The following is a 12,950-nucleotide window of genomic DNA, read 5'->3' on the forward strand; positions in this document are numbered from 1 at the left end:
ATGAACGAAATTGAAGACACAAAGAAGTGTAAAAATATTCCATGCTCCTGGATTAGAAGAACAAATATTGTTGAAGTGTTGATACTACCCAAAGCAATCTACACATTCAGTGCATTCCCTATCAAAATAACACTAGCATTCTTCACAGAGCTAGAATAAACAATCCTAAAATTTGTATGGAACTAGCAATGGCCCCGAATAGCCAAGGTTATGTTGAAAAAGAAAAGCAAAGCTCAAGGCATCACAATTCTGGACTTCAGGCTGTATTACAAAGCTGTAAATCATGAAGACAGTGTGATACTGGAACAAAAACAAGACACATAGATCATTGAAACAGAATAGAGAACCCAGAAATGGATCCACAAATGTATGGCCAACTAATCTTTGACAAAGCAGGAAAGAGTATCCATTGGAAAAAGGATAGTTTCTTTAGCAAATGGTGCTATGAAATCTGGATAGTGATATGCCAAAGAATGAAACTGGACCATTTTCTTATACAATACACAAAAATAAATTCAAAATGAATGAAAGACCTAAATGTGAGACAGGAAGTCATCAGAATCCTAAAGGAGAAAACAGGCAGCAACCTCTTTTACCTCGGTTGCAGCAACTTCTTACTAGATCTGTCTCTGGAGGGAAGGGAAATAAAATCAAAGTTGAAATATTGGTGGGTGGGGGAATGGGCTAAGTGGGTTGATGGGCATTAAGGGATGGGCACTTGGGATTAGCACTGGATGTTGAATGTAAGTGATGAGTCACTGGTTTCTACTCCTGAACCAATATTACACTGTGTGTTAGCTAACTTGAATTTACAAAACACATTTCAAAAAAATAAAATAAATGTATGAAATAAGATGTAGCATGCAAATAGTAATTATGAGAATGCTAGAGTGGTTATGTTAATATTAGATGAAGTCGATTTCAACCAGTATTAATGGAGATAAAGAAGGGCATTTCATAATGATAACACTTACCAGGAAGACATCAGCTACAAATTTGTAAGTGCTTAAGATCTGTAATCATAGGCAGAAATTTTAACACCATGCTGCCTATAAATTATAGAAAACCTAGAAAAAAGCTATCACTTTGAACATAGAAGATCTAAAAAATAGTATCAACCACTTTGACCTAATGACATTTTCAGAACATCACATGTAACTGGAATACAACAGATTGCACATTCCATTCAAGTGCACATGATATGCATACCAAGATAAATCATAAATCTATATAAAAATAGATAAATCTATTATCTATCTATAAATCAAGATCTATAAATCTTTTCAATAAATTTCAAAAGATTGAAGTTCTAGAGAATGTAATTTCTAACCCTGATAAAATTTAAAATAGAAATCATTAACAATATGATATGCATGGAAAATCCAGATATTTGGAATTAAAACAATATAATTTTCCCTAGTTAATCTACAGATTTAACGCAATCAAAATCATTTTTTTCCCTAGAGCATTTTTAAAATGTGTGTGACTCTCTTCATTATATTACTTTAAGGCACTCTAAGCTTACATTAATTGTAAAAGATCAGGTCCATGTTTGTAATAATGATTTTTCTCTTATTTCAAGTTCTAGGAACACCACTTGATATAGCTTTAAATTTTTATTTATTTTTTATTTTTTATCTTTTATAGCATAGTTGTATATGCTTATGTAACTTTTTAAAATATAATTTGTTGTCAAATTGGTTTCCATACAACACCTAGTGCTCATCCCAACAGCTGCCCTGCTCAATGCCCACCATTCACTCTCCCCTCTCTTCCACCCCCCATCAACCCTCAGTTTGTTCTCCATATTTAAGACTCTCTTATGGTTTGCCTCCTTCCCTCTCTGTAACTTTTTTTTTTATATGAGTGAAAACATATGGTATCTGTCTTTCTCTGCCTGACTTACTTCACTTAGCGTAACACTCTCCAGTTCCATCCACATTGCTACAAATGGCCAGATTTCATTCTTTCTCATTGCCAAGTAGCATTCCATTGTATATATAAGCCACATCTTCTTTATCCATTCATCGGTTGATGGACATTTAGGCTCTTTCCATAATTTGACTATGGTTGAAAGTGCCGCTATAAACATTGGGGTACAAGTGCCCCCATGCATCAGCACTCCTGTATCCCTTGGGTAAATTCCTAGCAGTACTACTGCTGGGTCATAGGGTAGATCTATTTTTAATTTTTTGAGGACCCTCCACATTGTTTTCCAGAGTGGCTGCACCAGTTTGCATTCCTACCAACAGTGCAAGAGGGTTCCCATTTCTCCACATCCTCGCCAGCATCTATAGTCGCCTGATTTGTTCATTTTAGCCATTCTCACTGGCGTGAGGTGATATCTCAGTGTGGTTTGATTTGTATTTCCCTGATGAGGAGTGACATTGAGCAGAATGCTGGTGCAATTTTGATTGGGATTGCATTGAATGTGTAGATTGCTTTGGGTAGTATTGACATTTTAACTATATTCTTCCAATCCATGAGCACGGTATGTTTTTCCGTTTCGTTGTATCTTCCTCAATTTCCTTCATAAGCTTTCTATAGTTTTCAGCATACAGATCTTTTACATCTTTGGTTAGGTTTATTCCTAGGTATTTTATGATTCTTGGTGCAGTTGTGAATGGGATCAATTTCTTAATTTGTCTTCTGTTGCTTCATTGTTAGTGTATAAGAATGCAACTGATTTCTGTACATTGATTTTGTATCCTGCGACTTTGCTGAATTCACATATCAGTTCTAGCAGACTTTTGGTGGAGTCTGTCGGGTTTTCCGTGTATAATATCATGTCATCTGCAAAAAGTAAAAGCTTGACTTCATCTTTGCCAATTTTGATCCCTTTGATTTCCTTTTGTTGTCTGATTGCTAATGCTAGAACTTTCCAACACTGTGTTAAACAACAGCGGTGAGAGTGGACATCCCTGTCGTGTTCCTGAATGCAGGGGGAAAGCTCTCAGTTTTTCCCCATTGAGGATGATATTAGCTGTAGGCTTTTCATAAATGGCTTTTATGATGTTTAAGTATGTTCCTTCTATCCAGACTTTCTCGAGAGTTTTTATTAAGAAAGGATGCTGAATTTTGTCAAATGCTTTTTCTGCATTGATTGACAAGATCATAGGGTGCTTTTCTTTAATTAATGTGACGTATCACGTTGATTGATTTGCTAATGTTGAACCAGCCCTGCAGCCCAGGAATGAATCCCACTTGATCATGGTGAATAATTCTTTTTATACGCTGTTGAATTCAATTTGCTAGTATCTTGTTGAGAATTTTTGCATCCATATTCATCAGGGATATTGGCCTGTAGTTCTCTTTTTTTGCTGGGTCTCTGTCTGGTTTGGGAATCAAAGTAATGCTGGCTTCATAGAATGAGTCTGGGAGTTTTCCTTCCCTTTCTATTTTTTGGAACAGCTTGAGAAGGATAGGTATTATCTCTGCTTTAATGTCTGGTAGAATTCCCCAGGGAAGCCATCTGGTCCTGGACTCTTATTTGTCGGGAGATTTTTGATGACTGATTCAGTTCCTTCACTGGTTCTGGGTCTGTTCAAGTTTTCTATTTCTTCCTGTTTGAGTTTTGGAAGTGTGTGGGTGCTTAGGAATTTGTCCATTTCTTCCAGGTTGTCCAGTTTGTTGGCATATAATTTTTCGTAGTATTCCCTGATAATTGTTTGTGTTTATGAGGGATTGGTTGTAATAATTCCATTTTCATTCATGATTTTATCTATTTGGGTCATCTCCCTTTTCTTTTTGAGAAGCCTGGCTAGAGGCTTATCAATTTTGTTTATTTTTCCAAAAAAACAAGTCTTGGTTTCATTGATCTGCTCTTCTGTTTTTTTAGATTCTACATTGTTTATTTTTCTCTGATCTTTATTATTTCTCTTCTGCTGGCTTTGGGGTGTCTTTGCTGTTCTGCTTGTAGTTCCTTTAGGTGTGCTGTTAGATTTTGTATTTGGGATTTTTCTTGTTTCTTGAGATAGGCCTGGATTGCAATGTATTTTCCTCTCAGGACTGCCTTTGCTGCATCCCAAAGCATTTGGATTGTTGTATTTTCATTTTCACTTGTTTCCTTACATTTTTAAATTTCTTCTCTAATTGCCTGGTTGACCCACTCATTCTTTAGTAGGGTGTTCTTTAACCTCCATGCTTTTGGAGGTTTTCCAGACTTTTTTCTGTGGTCGATTTCAAGCTTCATAGCATTGTGGTCTAAAAGTATGCATGGTATGATTTCAATTCTTGTATACTTATGAAGGGCTGTTTTGTGACCCAGTATGTGATCTGTCTTGGAGAGTGTTCCATGTGCACTCGAGAAGAAAGTATATTCTGTTACTTTGGTTTGCAGAGTTTTAAATATATCTGTCAAGTCCATCTGATCCAATGTATCATTCAGGGCCCTTGTTTCTTTATTGACTGTGTGTCCAGATGATCTATCCATTTCTGTAAGTGGAGTGTTAAAGTCCCCTGCAATTACCACATTCTGATCAATAAGGTTGCTTATGTTTGTGAGTAATTGTTTTATATATTTGGGGGCTCTGGTATTCGGCGCATAGACATTTATAATTGTTAGCTCTTCCTGATGGATAGACCCTGTAATTATTATATAATGCCCTTCTTCATCTCTTGTTACAGCCTTTAATTTAAAGTCTAGTTTGTCTGATAGAAGTATGGCTACTCCAACTTTCTTTTGACATCCAGTAGCATGATAGATAGTTCTCCATCCCCTCACTTTCAATCTGAAGGTGTCCTCAGGTCTAAAATGAGTCTCTTGGGGCGCCTGGGTGGCGCAGTCGTTTAAGCGTCCGACTTCAGCCAGGTCACGATCTCGCGGTCCGTGAGTTCGAGCCCCGCGTCAGGCTCTGGGCTGATGGCTCGGAGCCTGGAGCCTGTTTCCGATTCTGTGTCTCCCTCTCTCTCTGCCCCTCCCCCGTTCATGCTCTGTCTCTCTCTGTCCCAAAAATAAATAAAAAAATAAATAAATAAATAAAATGAGTCTCTTGTAGACAGCAAATAGATGGGTCTTGTTTTTTTATCCATTCTGATACCCTGCGTCTTTTGGTTGGAGCATTTAGTCCGTTTACATTCAGTGTTATTACTGAAAGATATGGATTTAGAGTCACTGTGATATCTATAGGTTTCATGCTTGTAGTGATGTCTGTGGTACTTTGTGGTCCTTGCAACATTTCACTCACAGAGTCCCCCTTAGGATCTCTTGCAGGACTGGTTTTGTGGTGATGAATTCCTTCAGTTTTTGTTTGTTTGGAAAAACCTTTATCTCTCCTTCTATTCTGAATGACAGACTTGATGGGTAAAGGATTCTTGGCTGCATATTTTTTCTGTTCATCACATTGAAAATTTCCTGCCATTCCTTTCTGGCGTGCCAAGTTTCAGTAGATAGGTCTGCTACTACCCTTACATGTCTACCTTTGTATGTTAGGGCCCGTTTATCCCTAGCTGCTTTCAGAATTCTCTCTTTATCCTTGTATTTTGCCAGTTTCACTATGATATGCCGTGCAGAAGATTGATTCAAGTTATGTCTGAAGGGAGTTATCTGTGCCTCTTGGATTTCAATGCCTGTTTCCTTCCCCAGATCAGGGAAGTTCTCAGCTATGATTTGTTCAAGTACACCTTCAGCCCCTTGCTCTTCTGGAATTCCTATGATATGGATAGTGTTCCGTTTGATTGCATCACTTAATTCTCTAATTTTCTCCCCTCGTACTCCTGGATTTTTTTTTATCTCTCTTTTTCTCAGCTTCCTCTTTTTCCATGATTTTATCTTCTAATTCACCTGTTCTCCCCTCTGCCTCTTCAATCCGTGCTGTAGCCACCTTTTGTTTTGCACATTTATAGCCTTTTTCAATTCATCATGACTATTTGTTAGTCCCTTGATCTCTGTAGCAGTAGATTCTGTGCTTTCCTCTATGCTTTTTTCAAGCCCAGCGATTAATTTTATGACTATTATTCTAAATTCTTGTTTAGTTATATTTCTTGAATCGGTTTTGATCAATTCATTAGCTGTCACTACTTCCTGGAATTTCTTTTGAGAAGAATTCTTCCGTTTCATCATTTTGGGTAGTTTTCTGTCCCTTATGTGTTTTAAAAGCTTGTTGTGTGCTCTGCACCTGTGAGCACTGCTATATTAAAGGAGGGTCATGCACTGTCCAGGGCCTGGCCCCTCAGGAGGTGTTTTTTCGGAGATTGTTACTTGCTCTCTGTTGTTGTCACTTTGGTTATTTTATTGCCCTACATAGTGATATTTTGGACCCTACAGCAGGTGTGCTTTGATTTGTTCCTTGGAGTAGTCCTGTAAAGGAAAACAGATAGACAAACACGAGATCAAAACACACAAACACACAAATAACACAAACAAATAAACAAAAACAAAAAACTAAAGATGAAAAGCAAAAACCCAAAACCACTGACTGCAAGTAAAGAAGAGGGTGGAGGCGGTGCTGATGGAAGAGCACATATAAAGAGAGAAATGACAGGAGCTGGGCGGGAGGATAAACATTGATTAGGCAGAGAGACTAAAATGCTTAATCCAGGGAGAGAGAAAGGAAAATAAGGAAGGAGGCGGGGAAAACAAAACGAAGAGAAAGCTACCCAGACAGAGAAACCATATGGCTTGATTGTTCCAGAGAGAGAGAAAGGAGTGTAAAGAAGGAGGTGTAGAACATGTGTAAGACAGTGGATTAAATATGTCTCTTTAGACAGACAGTAACCAGAGTAACCAGCCTAGGGGAGGGAAGAGATAAGGAGGAGAATGGGGGGGTGGGGTGGGGTGGGGAGAATATATCTACATATCAAGAATTGATCTAGAGTCAATCCAGGCCATGCTGCAGAGTTTGTCGGGAGTAGCTGTCTGCAGGGTCTGTGCTGCTCAGGTGGATATGCAGTTACCCAGTGCGAAGGGGCGTGGTTTGGCGTAATCTGGACCCACCTCCACTATGGTCCTGGGAGTGATCCCTGAGTCCCATCCTTGGTGGTGGTGGTGGTGGTGGTGGTAGTGGTGGTGGTGGGTTGGGGGGTGGAGAATGGTGATTCCCCAGTCTCTTCTCATTGGAGCCAGACCCGGTGAGTCGTCCTCACTGTGCCGGGGGTGCAGACAGGGTGGTCCTTCTCTCTCCACCAACTCCCTGACCCTGTGCTTGGCTAGGATTCAAAGTCCCGCTCCGTGTGCTCAGACACTGGGGAAGCACCTCTCAGTACTGCCATATGTGGTCCCCCCGGCTGGCTTTGTCTGTGCTGAGGCACTTCAGGGAGGACCGCCTTCTCCTACTGCAGACTGAGAGCCACTGCCCTTGCTGCCGCAAGCCCCTGGAGTGGCGGAGGCAGGCAGGCTTTGTCTTTTCCCACAGCACTTCAGGGAGACGGCAGCCTTTTCCTCTTGAAGACTGCACCCTTGGCCCAGCCACTGCACCCTGGGTGGCAGACGCAGGCGGGTTCTGTACTATTGTGCAGCCCTCCAGGGAGGGAACCACTTTTCCCAACTGCACACTGAGCCCCTGACCTACCACCACACCCAGGCCCCTGGCTCCCCTCCTCCCCAGGTGCAGGAACAGGGAGCCAGCCCCAGTCCGAAAAAAGCCCCGCAGTTAGAGATCGGATCCCTCTCAGTCTCAGTCCCAGTCTTTCTCCTGTCTAGATAAGGTCCTGCACTTCCCTAGCCACTCTTTCTCTTCCCTTTGTCTCTCTGCAGAAGGGGGTCCCTCCCCTCCATGCCCATGCGGCCTTTTTTTTATATCCCCCAGTTCGCAATCACCCACCTATCTTTTTTTAGCTTTCCCGTTTTCTTCCTAGTAGATTCAGTCTCTTTTCCTCTTTTCCACCAGGCTCTGGTGTTCAAAGTCCTTTGGCTTCTACACTTCTTTGTTTGAGAGATGTGGGAAGAATGGATCCCCCTACTTGTCTGCCATGTTGGCCCCTGCTTATGTCTAAATTTTTATTAAGTTATAATTGACATATTCCATTATATAACTGTTAGGTGTGCAACATAATGATTCTAAATTTGTGTATATTGTGAAGTGATCACAACAATGTCTAGTTAACATCTGTCACCATGTATGTAGAAAAAAACCTTTTTTTCTTGTGATAAGGACTTTGAAGATTTACTTTTAGCAACTTTCAAATATACAGTACAACATTACTAACTGTAGTCAACACATTATACATTACATCCCCATAATTCATTATTTTATACCTGAAAACTTAAACCTTTACTGCTTTTTCCCACCCAAAGTGCTGCCTGTGGCAACCACCAGCCTATTCTTTGTATCTGTGAGCTTGATGATGTTTTTTGTTTTTTAAAATTCCACATAGAAGACTTAGTATTTGTCTTTCTCTCTTTGTTTCACTTAACATAATGGCCTCACAGTCCATCCATGTTGTCACAAATAACAGGATTTTCTTTTTTTGTGAACACTATTCCATTGTATATACATACCACATCTTTATCCATTCATCTGTTGATGGATAGATTGCATCCATATTTTGTCTACTGAAAATAACGATGCAGTGAAAGTTGGGGTGGCATATATTTTTTCCAATTAGTGGTTTTTGTTTTCTTCACATAAATACCCAAGAGTGGAATTTCTGGACCATATGGTGATCTGTTTTTAATTTTTTGAGGAACTTCCATACTGTTTTCCATAGTGCCTGTACCAATTTGGATTCTCGCCAACAGTGCACAAGGGTTTCTTTCCTTTTTTTACACGTTCTTGACAATACTGTAAAACCTTGGGTTGCAAGTAACTTGTCCTGCAAGTGTTTTGCAAGATGATCAAACATTTCTAATAAATTTTAACTTGATAAACAAGCAAGTCTTGAAACATGAGTAGTAGATGACACCGAATTTTACATGATCACAACTGAGCCAGTGGTTCTTCTCTCTTTCTCACTGAGGGATTGTGGGTGATCGTCTCCCATGCTTGGATGCTCAGTCTCAGGCTGCAGTGTTTGGCAGAAATCAGTGGTTTTTCAGAACGTTGGAAGGTACCCACAACTGGTACTAGTGTGTTTTTTGTCACTTCAAAGCACTTATGGGTAGCCCCTTACTTTTGTGTACAAGAGTAAGCTTAGGAATGCTCTGCTTCATTCTAGGTCAGGCTGCCTGCAGATGTAGACCCTTTCCTCTGCTGCCTTATTGCCAGTTACATTAAGTACAGTATATGACAAGAGTTTATTAATACTGCATTGTAGTCAACATGCGTGTGAGCATACACAATGGCCCCCATGCAGAAAAAGGTTGAAAAGAAAGGCGGAAGAAGGAGATGATTATGGTGGAAGTTAATAAGGAAATCATTGAGAAGTACAAATGATGTATGTGAGCAGCCAAAATTATAAGATTTTATAAGAAGTCTACGTCTGCATCTAGTCTACAGAAGAGGAAGAGAAGAAGGCAGACGAATCCCTCACTTCAAATGAGATTAGGGAGATGTATAAAATGTGGGAAACAGTGCAAAATTTTGTAGAAAAGCACCACCCAAATAAGGCCGTAGAAGTGTGAATGATGAATCTGTTTAATGACAATGCTATGTTACATTTACACGAAATCTTCAAAAGGAGGCAAAAGGAAGTATCATTGAATAGGTTCCTTGTTAAAGTTACATGAAAAGAAAAAGTTTCCATCAAGCCAATAGATAGCAGTGATTCTGTTAGTGAAAGTTGTCCTACACAATAATCCACCTCTTTTGTCTCCCTCACACCACCCACGAAAGTTTTTAAAGGTAAGTGCAGGCTAATTTGTTTATTTTCCTTTATATTTTGTATTTTGTTTTTTTATTTTGTATTACAGTATTGTAATCATTTTTATATGAATATTTTTGGGCTGTAGATTGAATCATCTGAGTTCTTATGGGGAAATTGCTTTGATATATAAGTGCTTTATTACAGGCATGTTTCTGGAACAAAGTATGCTTGCAAACCAAGATTTTACTGTACTTCTTATCGTTTGTATTGTTTATAGCCATTCTAACAGGTATGAGGTGATACCTCATTGTGGTTTTGATGTGTATTTCCCTGATAATGAGTGATGATGAGCATCTTTTCATGTGTCTCTTGGCCATCAGTATGTTCTTTGGAAAAATGCTCAGTTTTTAGTCAGGTTGTTTTTCTACTATTGAGTTGTATGAATTCTTTATATGTTTGGATATTAACCTTTATGAAATACGGGATTTACCACTTAGTGTATTGCCTTTTCATTTTATGGATGGTTTCCTTTGCTGTGCAGATGATTTTTAGCATGATACAGTTGTACCTGTTCATTTTTGCTTTTGTTGCCTTTACTCTTACAGTCAGATCCAAAAACTCAAAGGCCAAGACCAGTATCGAATAGTGTACCATGTTTGTTTTCTTCTAGGAGTCTTACAGTTTCAGGTCTCACATTCAAGTTTTTAATCCATTTTGAGTTGATTTTTGTGTATGATGTAAGATTGTAGGTCTAATTTCATTCTTTTGCATGTGGTGGTCATTTCCCCACAATCATTTATTGAAGGGAATGTCTATCCTTTCCCTGTTCTATATTCTTGACATTTTTGTTGTAAGTTAATTGATTAGTTGACCACATATACCTGGGTCTAATTCTGGGCTCTCTCTGATGTGGTCTCTTCATCCAAGTGTCTGTTTTTAAGTCAACACTATACTGTTTTGATTATACCTTCAGCCCCTGGTCTCTCTTCTTCTAGAATTCCTATGATACAGATATTGTTCCGTTTGATTGCATCACTTAGTTCTCTAATTCTCCCTTCATACTCCTGGATTTTTTTGTCTCTCTTTTTCTCAGCTTCCTCTTTTTCCATGATTTTATCCTCTAATTCACCTATTCTCTCCTCTCCCTCTTCAATCCATGCTATGGCAGCCTCCATTTTATTTTGCATCTCATTTATAGCATTTTTTAATTCTTCATCACTATTTTTTAGTCCCTTGATCTCTGTAGCAATAGATTCTCTGCTGTCTTTTATGCTTTTTTCAAGCCCAGCAATTAATTTTATGACTATTTAAAAAAAATTTTTTTTAATGTTTATTTCTTTTTGAGACAGGGAGAGACAGAGCATGAACAGGGGGAGGGTCAGAGAGAAGGAGATACAGAATCTGAAACAGGCTCCAGGCTCTGATCTGTCAGCACAGAGCCCAACGCGGGGCTCGAACTCACGGACCGCGAGATCGTGGCCTGACCTGAAGTCAGCCGCTTAACCAACTGAGCCACCCAGGCGCCCCTCAGCTTTTCACTATTGAGTATGATGTTAGTAGGGCTTGTCATACAGCCTTCATTATGTTCAGGTACATAACATATACCCACTTTATTATTTTTATCATAAATGGATGTTGAATTCTGTCATGTTATTTCTATATCTTTTGAGATGATCATAGGATTTTTGTTTTCTTTTGTTTATATGATATATCATGTTGATTAATTAGTAGATGTTGAACCACCTTGCATCCCTGAAACAATACCCACTTGATTGTAGTGAATGAGAACTTTAATGTATTGTTGAATTTGGTTTGCTAATATTTTACTGAGAATTTTTGCATCTACATTCATTAGGGATGTTGTCCTATAACTGTCTTGTGGTATTCTTGTGTAGTGTTTGTATCAGGGTAATACTGACTGTGTAAAATGAGTTTGAAAGTATACCTATCACTTCTATTTTTTTGAAAGAGTTTGAGAAATATTTGGTAGAATTTACCAGTGAAGGCATCTGGTCTTGGACTTTTGTTTGTTGGGAGATTTTTGATTACTGATTCAATCTCTTTACTAGTAATCAGTCTGTTAAAATTTTTTATTTCTTCATGATTCAGTCTTGGATGGTTGAATGTTTTTCTAGGAATTTATCCATTTCTTCTAGGTTGTAAAATTTGTTGGCATATAATTGTTCCTTGTAGTAGTTTGTGCTTGTTTGTATTTAGTTGTAACTTCTGAGTTTGAGTCCTTTTTTTTTTTTTTTTTTTTTTTTTGTTGTTGTTGTTGCTGAGTTTTGCTAAAGGTTTGCCAATTTTATTTATCTTTTCACAGAACCAGCTCTTAGTTTCATTGATCATATCTATTTAACTTCTATCCACTCTGTTGTTTCCTTTCTTCTACTAACTTTGCACCTAACTTGTTCTTATTTTTCTGGTTCCATAAAGTGTAATGTTAGGTTGTTTATTTTAGATTTTTCATCTTTCTTGAGATTAGTATTTATCTCTGTGAACTTTCTTTGAACTACTTTTGCTATATCCCATAAGTTTTGGTACGTTGTATTTCCATTTTCAGTTGTCTCGAGGTATCTTATTATTTCTCCTTTAATTTCTTCATTGACCCATTCGTTGTTCAGTAGAATGTTGTAATATCCACATATTTGTCAATTTTCCAGTTTTCTTTTTGTAACTGATTTTTAGTTTCATGCTATTGTGGTTGGAAAAAAATGATTGATATAATTTCAATCTTCTTAAATTTAGTAGAACTTGTTTTGTGGCCTAAAATATGATCTTTTCTGGAGGTTGTTCCAAATGCACTTGAGAAGAATGTGTATTCTGCTGCCCTGGATAGAATATTCTGTATATATCTGTTCAATTAATCTGGTAAATGTGTTGTGTAAGTCCAGTGTTTCCTTATTGATCTGTCTGGATGATCTGTTATAAAAATCAGGTATGAAAGTTCCATACTATTAATGAATTGCTGTCTGTTTCTCCCTTTAGGTCTATTAATACTTGCTTTATATATTTAGATGCTTCTAGTTTGGGTGCACAAATATTTACAAACGTGACATCTTTTTTATGGATAGATCCCTCTCCCATTATCTAATGCCTTTTTGTTTATTTTTTTATTATAATCTTTGCTTTAAAGTCTATTTTATCTAAGGATAGTTACTCCAGCTTTCATTTTGTTTCCATTTGCATGGAATATCTTTTTAATCCCTTTACTTTCAGTCTGTGTATGTCCTTATCTGAAATGAGTCTCTTGTAGGCAGTATATAGAG

The 12,950-nt window shown here is 38.2% G+C and overlaps 1 protein-coding gene across 1 annotated transcript in view; it reads left to right on the forward strand.

Moving 5' to 3' along the window:
• SPIDR (scaffold protein involved in DNA repair) overlaps positions 1-12,950 on the forward strand; it is a 481,060-nt gene that overhangs the window by 66,350 nt on the left and 401,760 nt on the right. The gene's annotated exons all lie outside the window — the stretch shown is intronic.

The sequence above is a fragment of the Panthera pardus genome, unplaced genomic scaffold (assembly GCF_024362965.1).
Source record: "Panthera pardus isolate Hobbes unplaced genomic scaffold, ASM2436296v1 HiC_scaffold_7, whole genome shotgun sequence".
Lineage (NCBI taxonomy): Eukaryota > Metazoa > Chordata > Mammalia > Carnivora > Felidae > Panthera > Panthera pardus.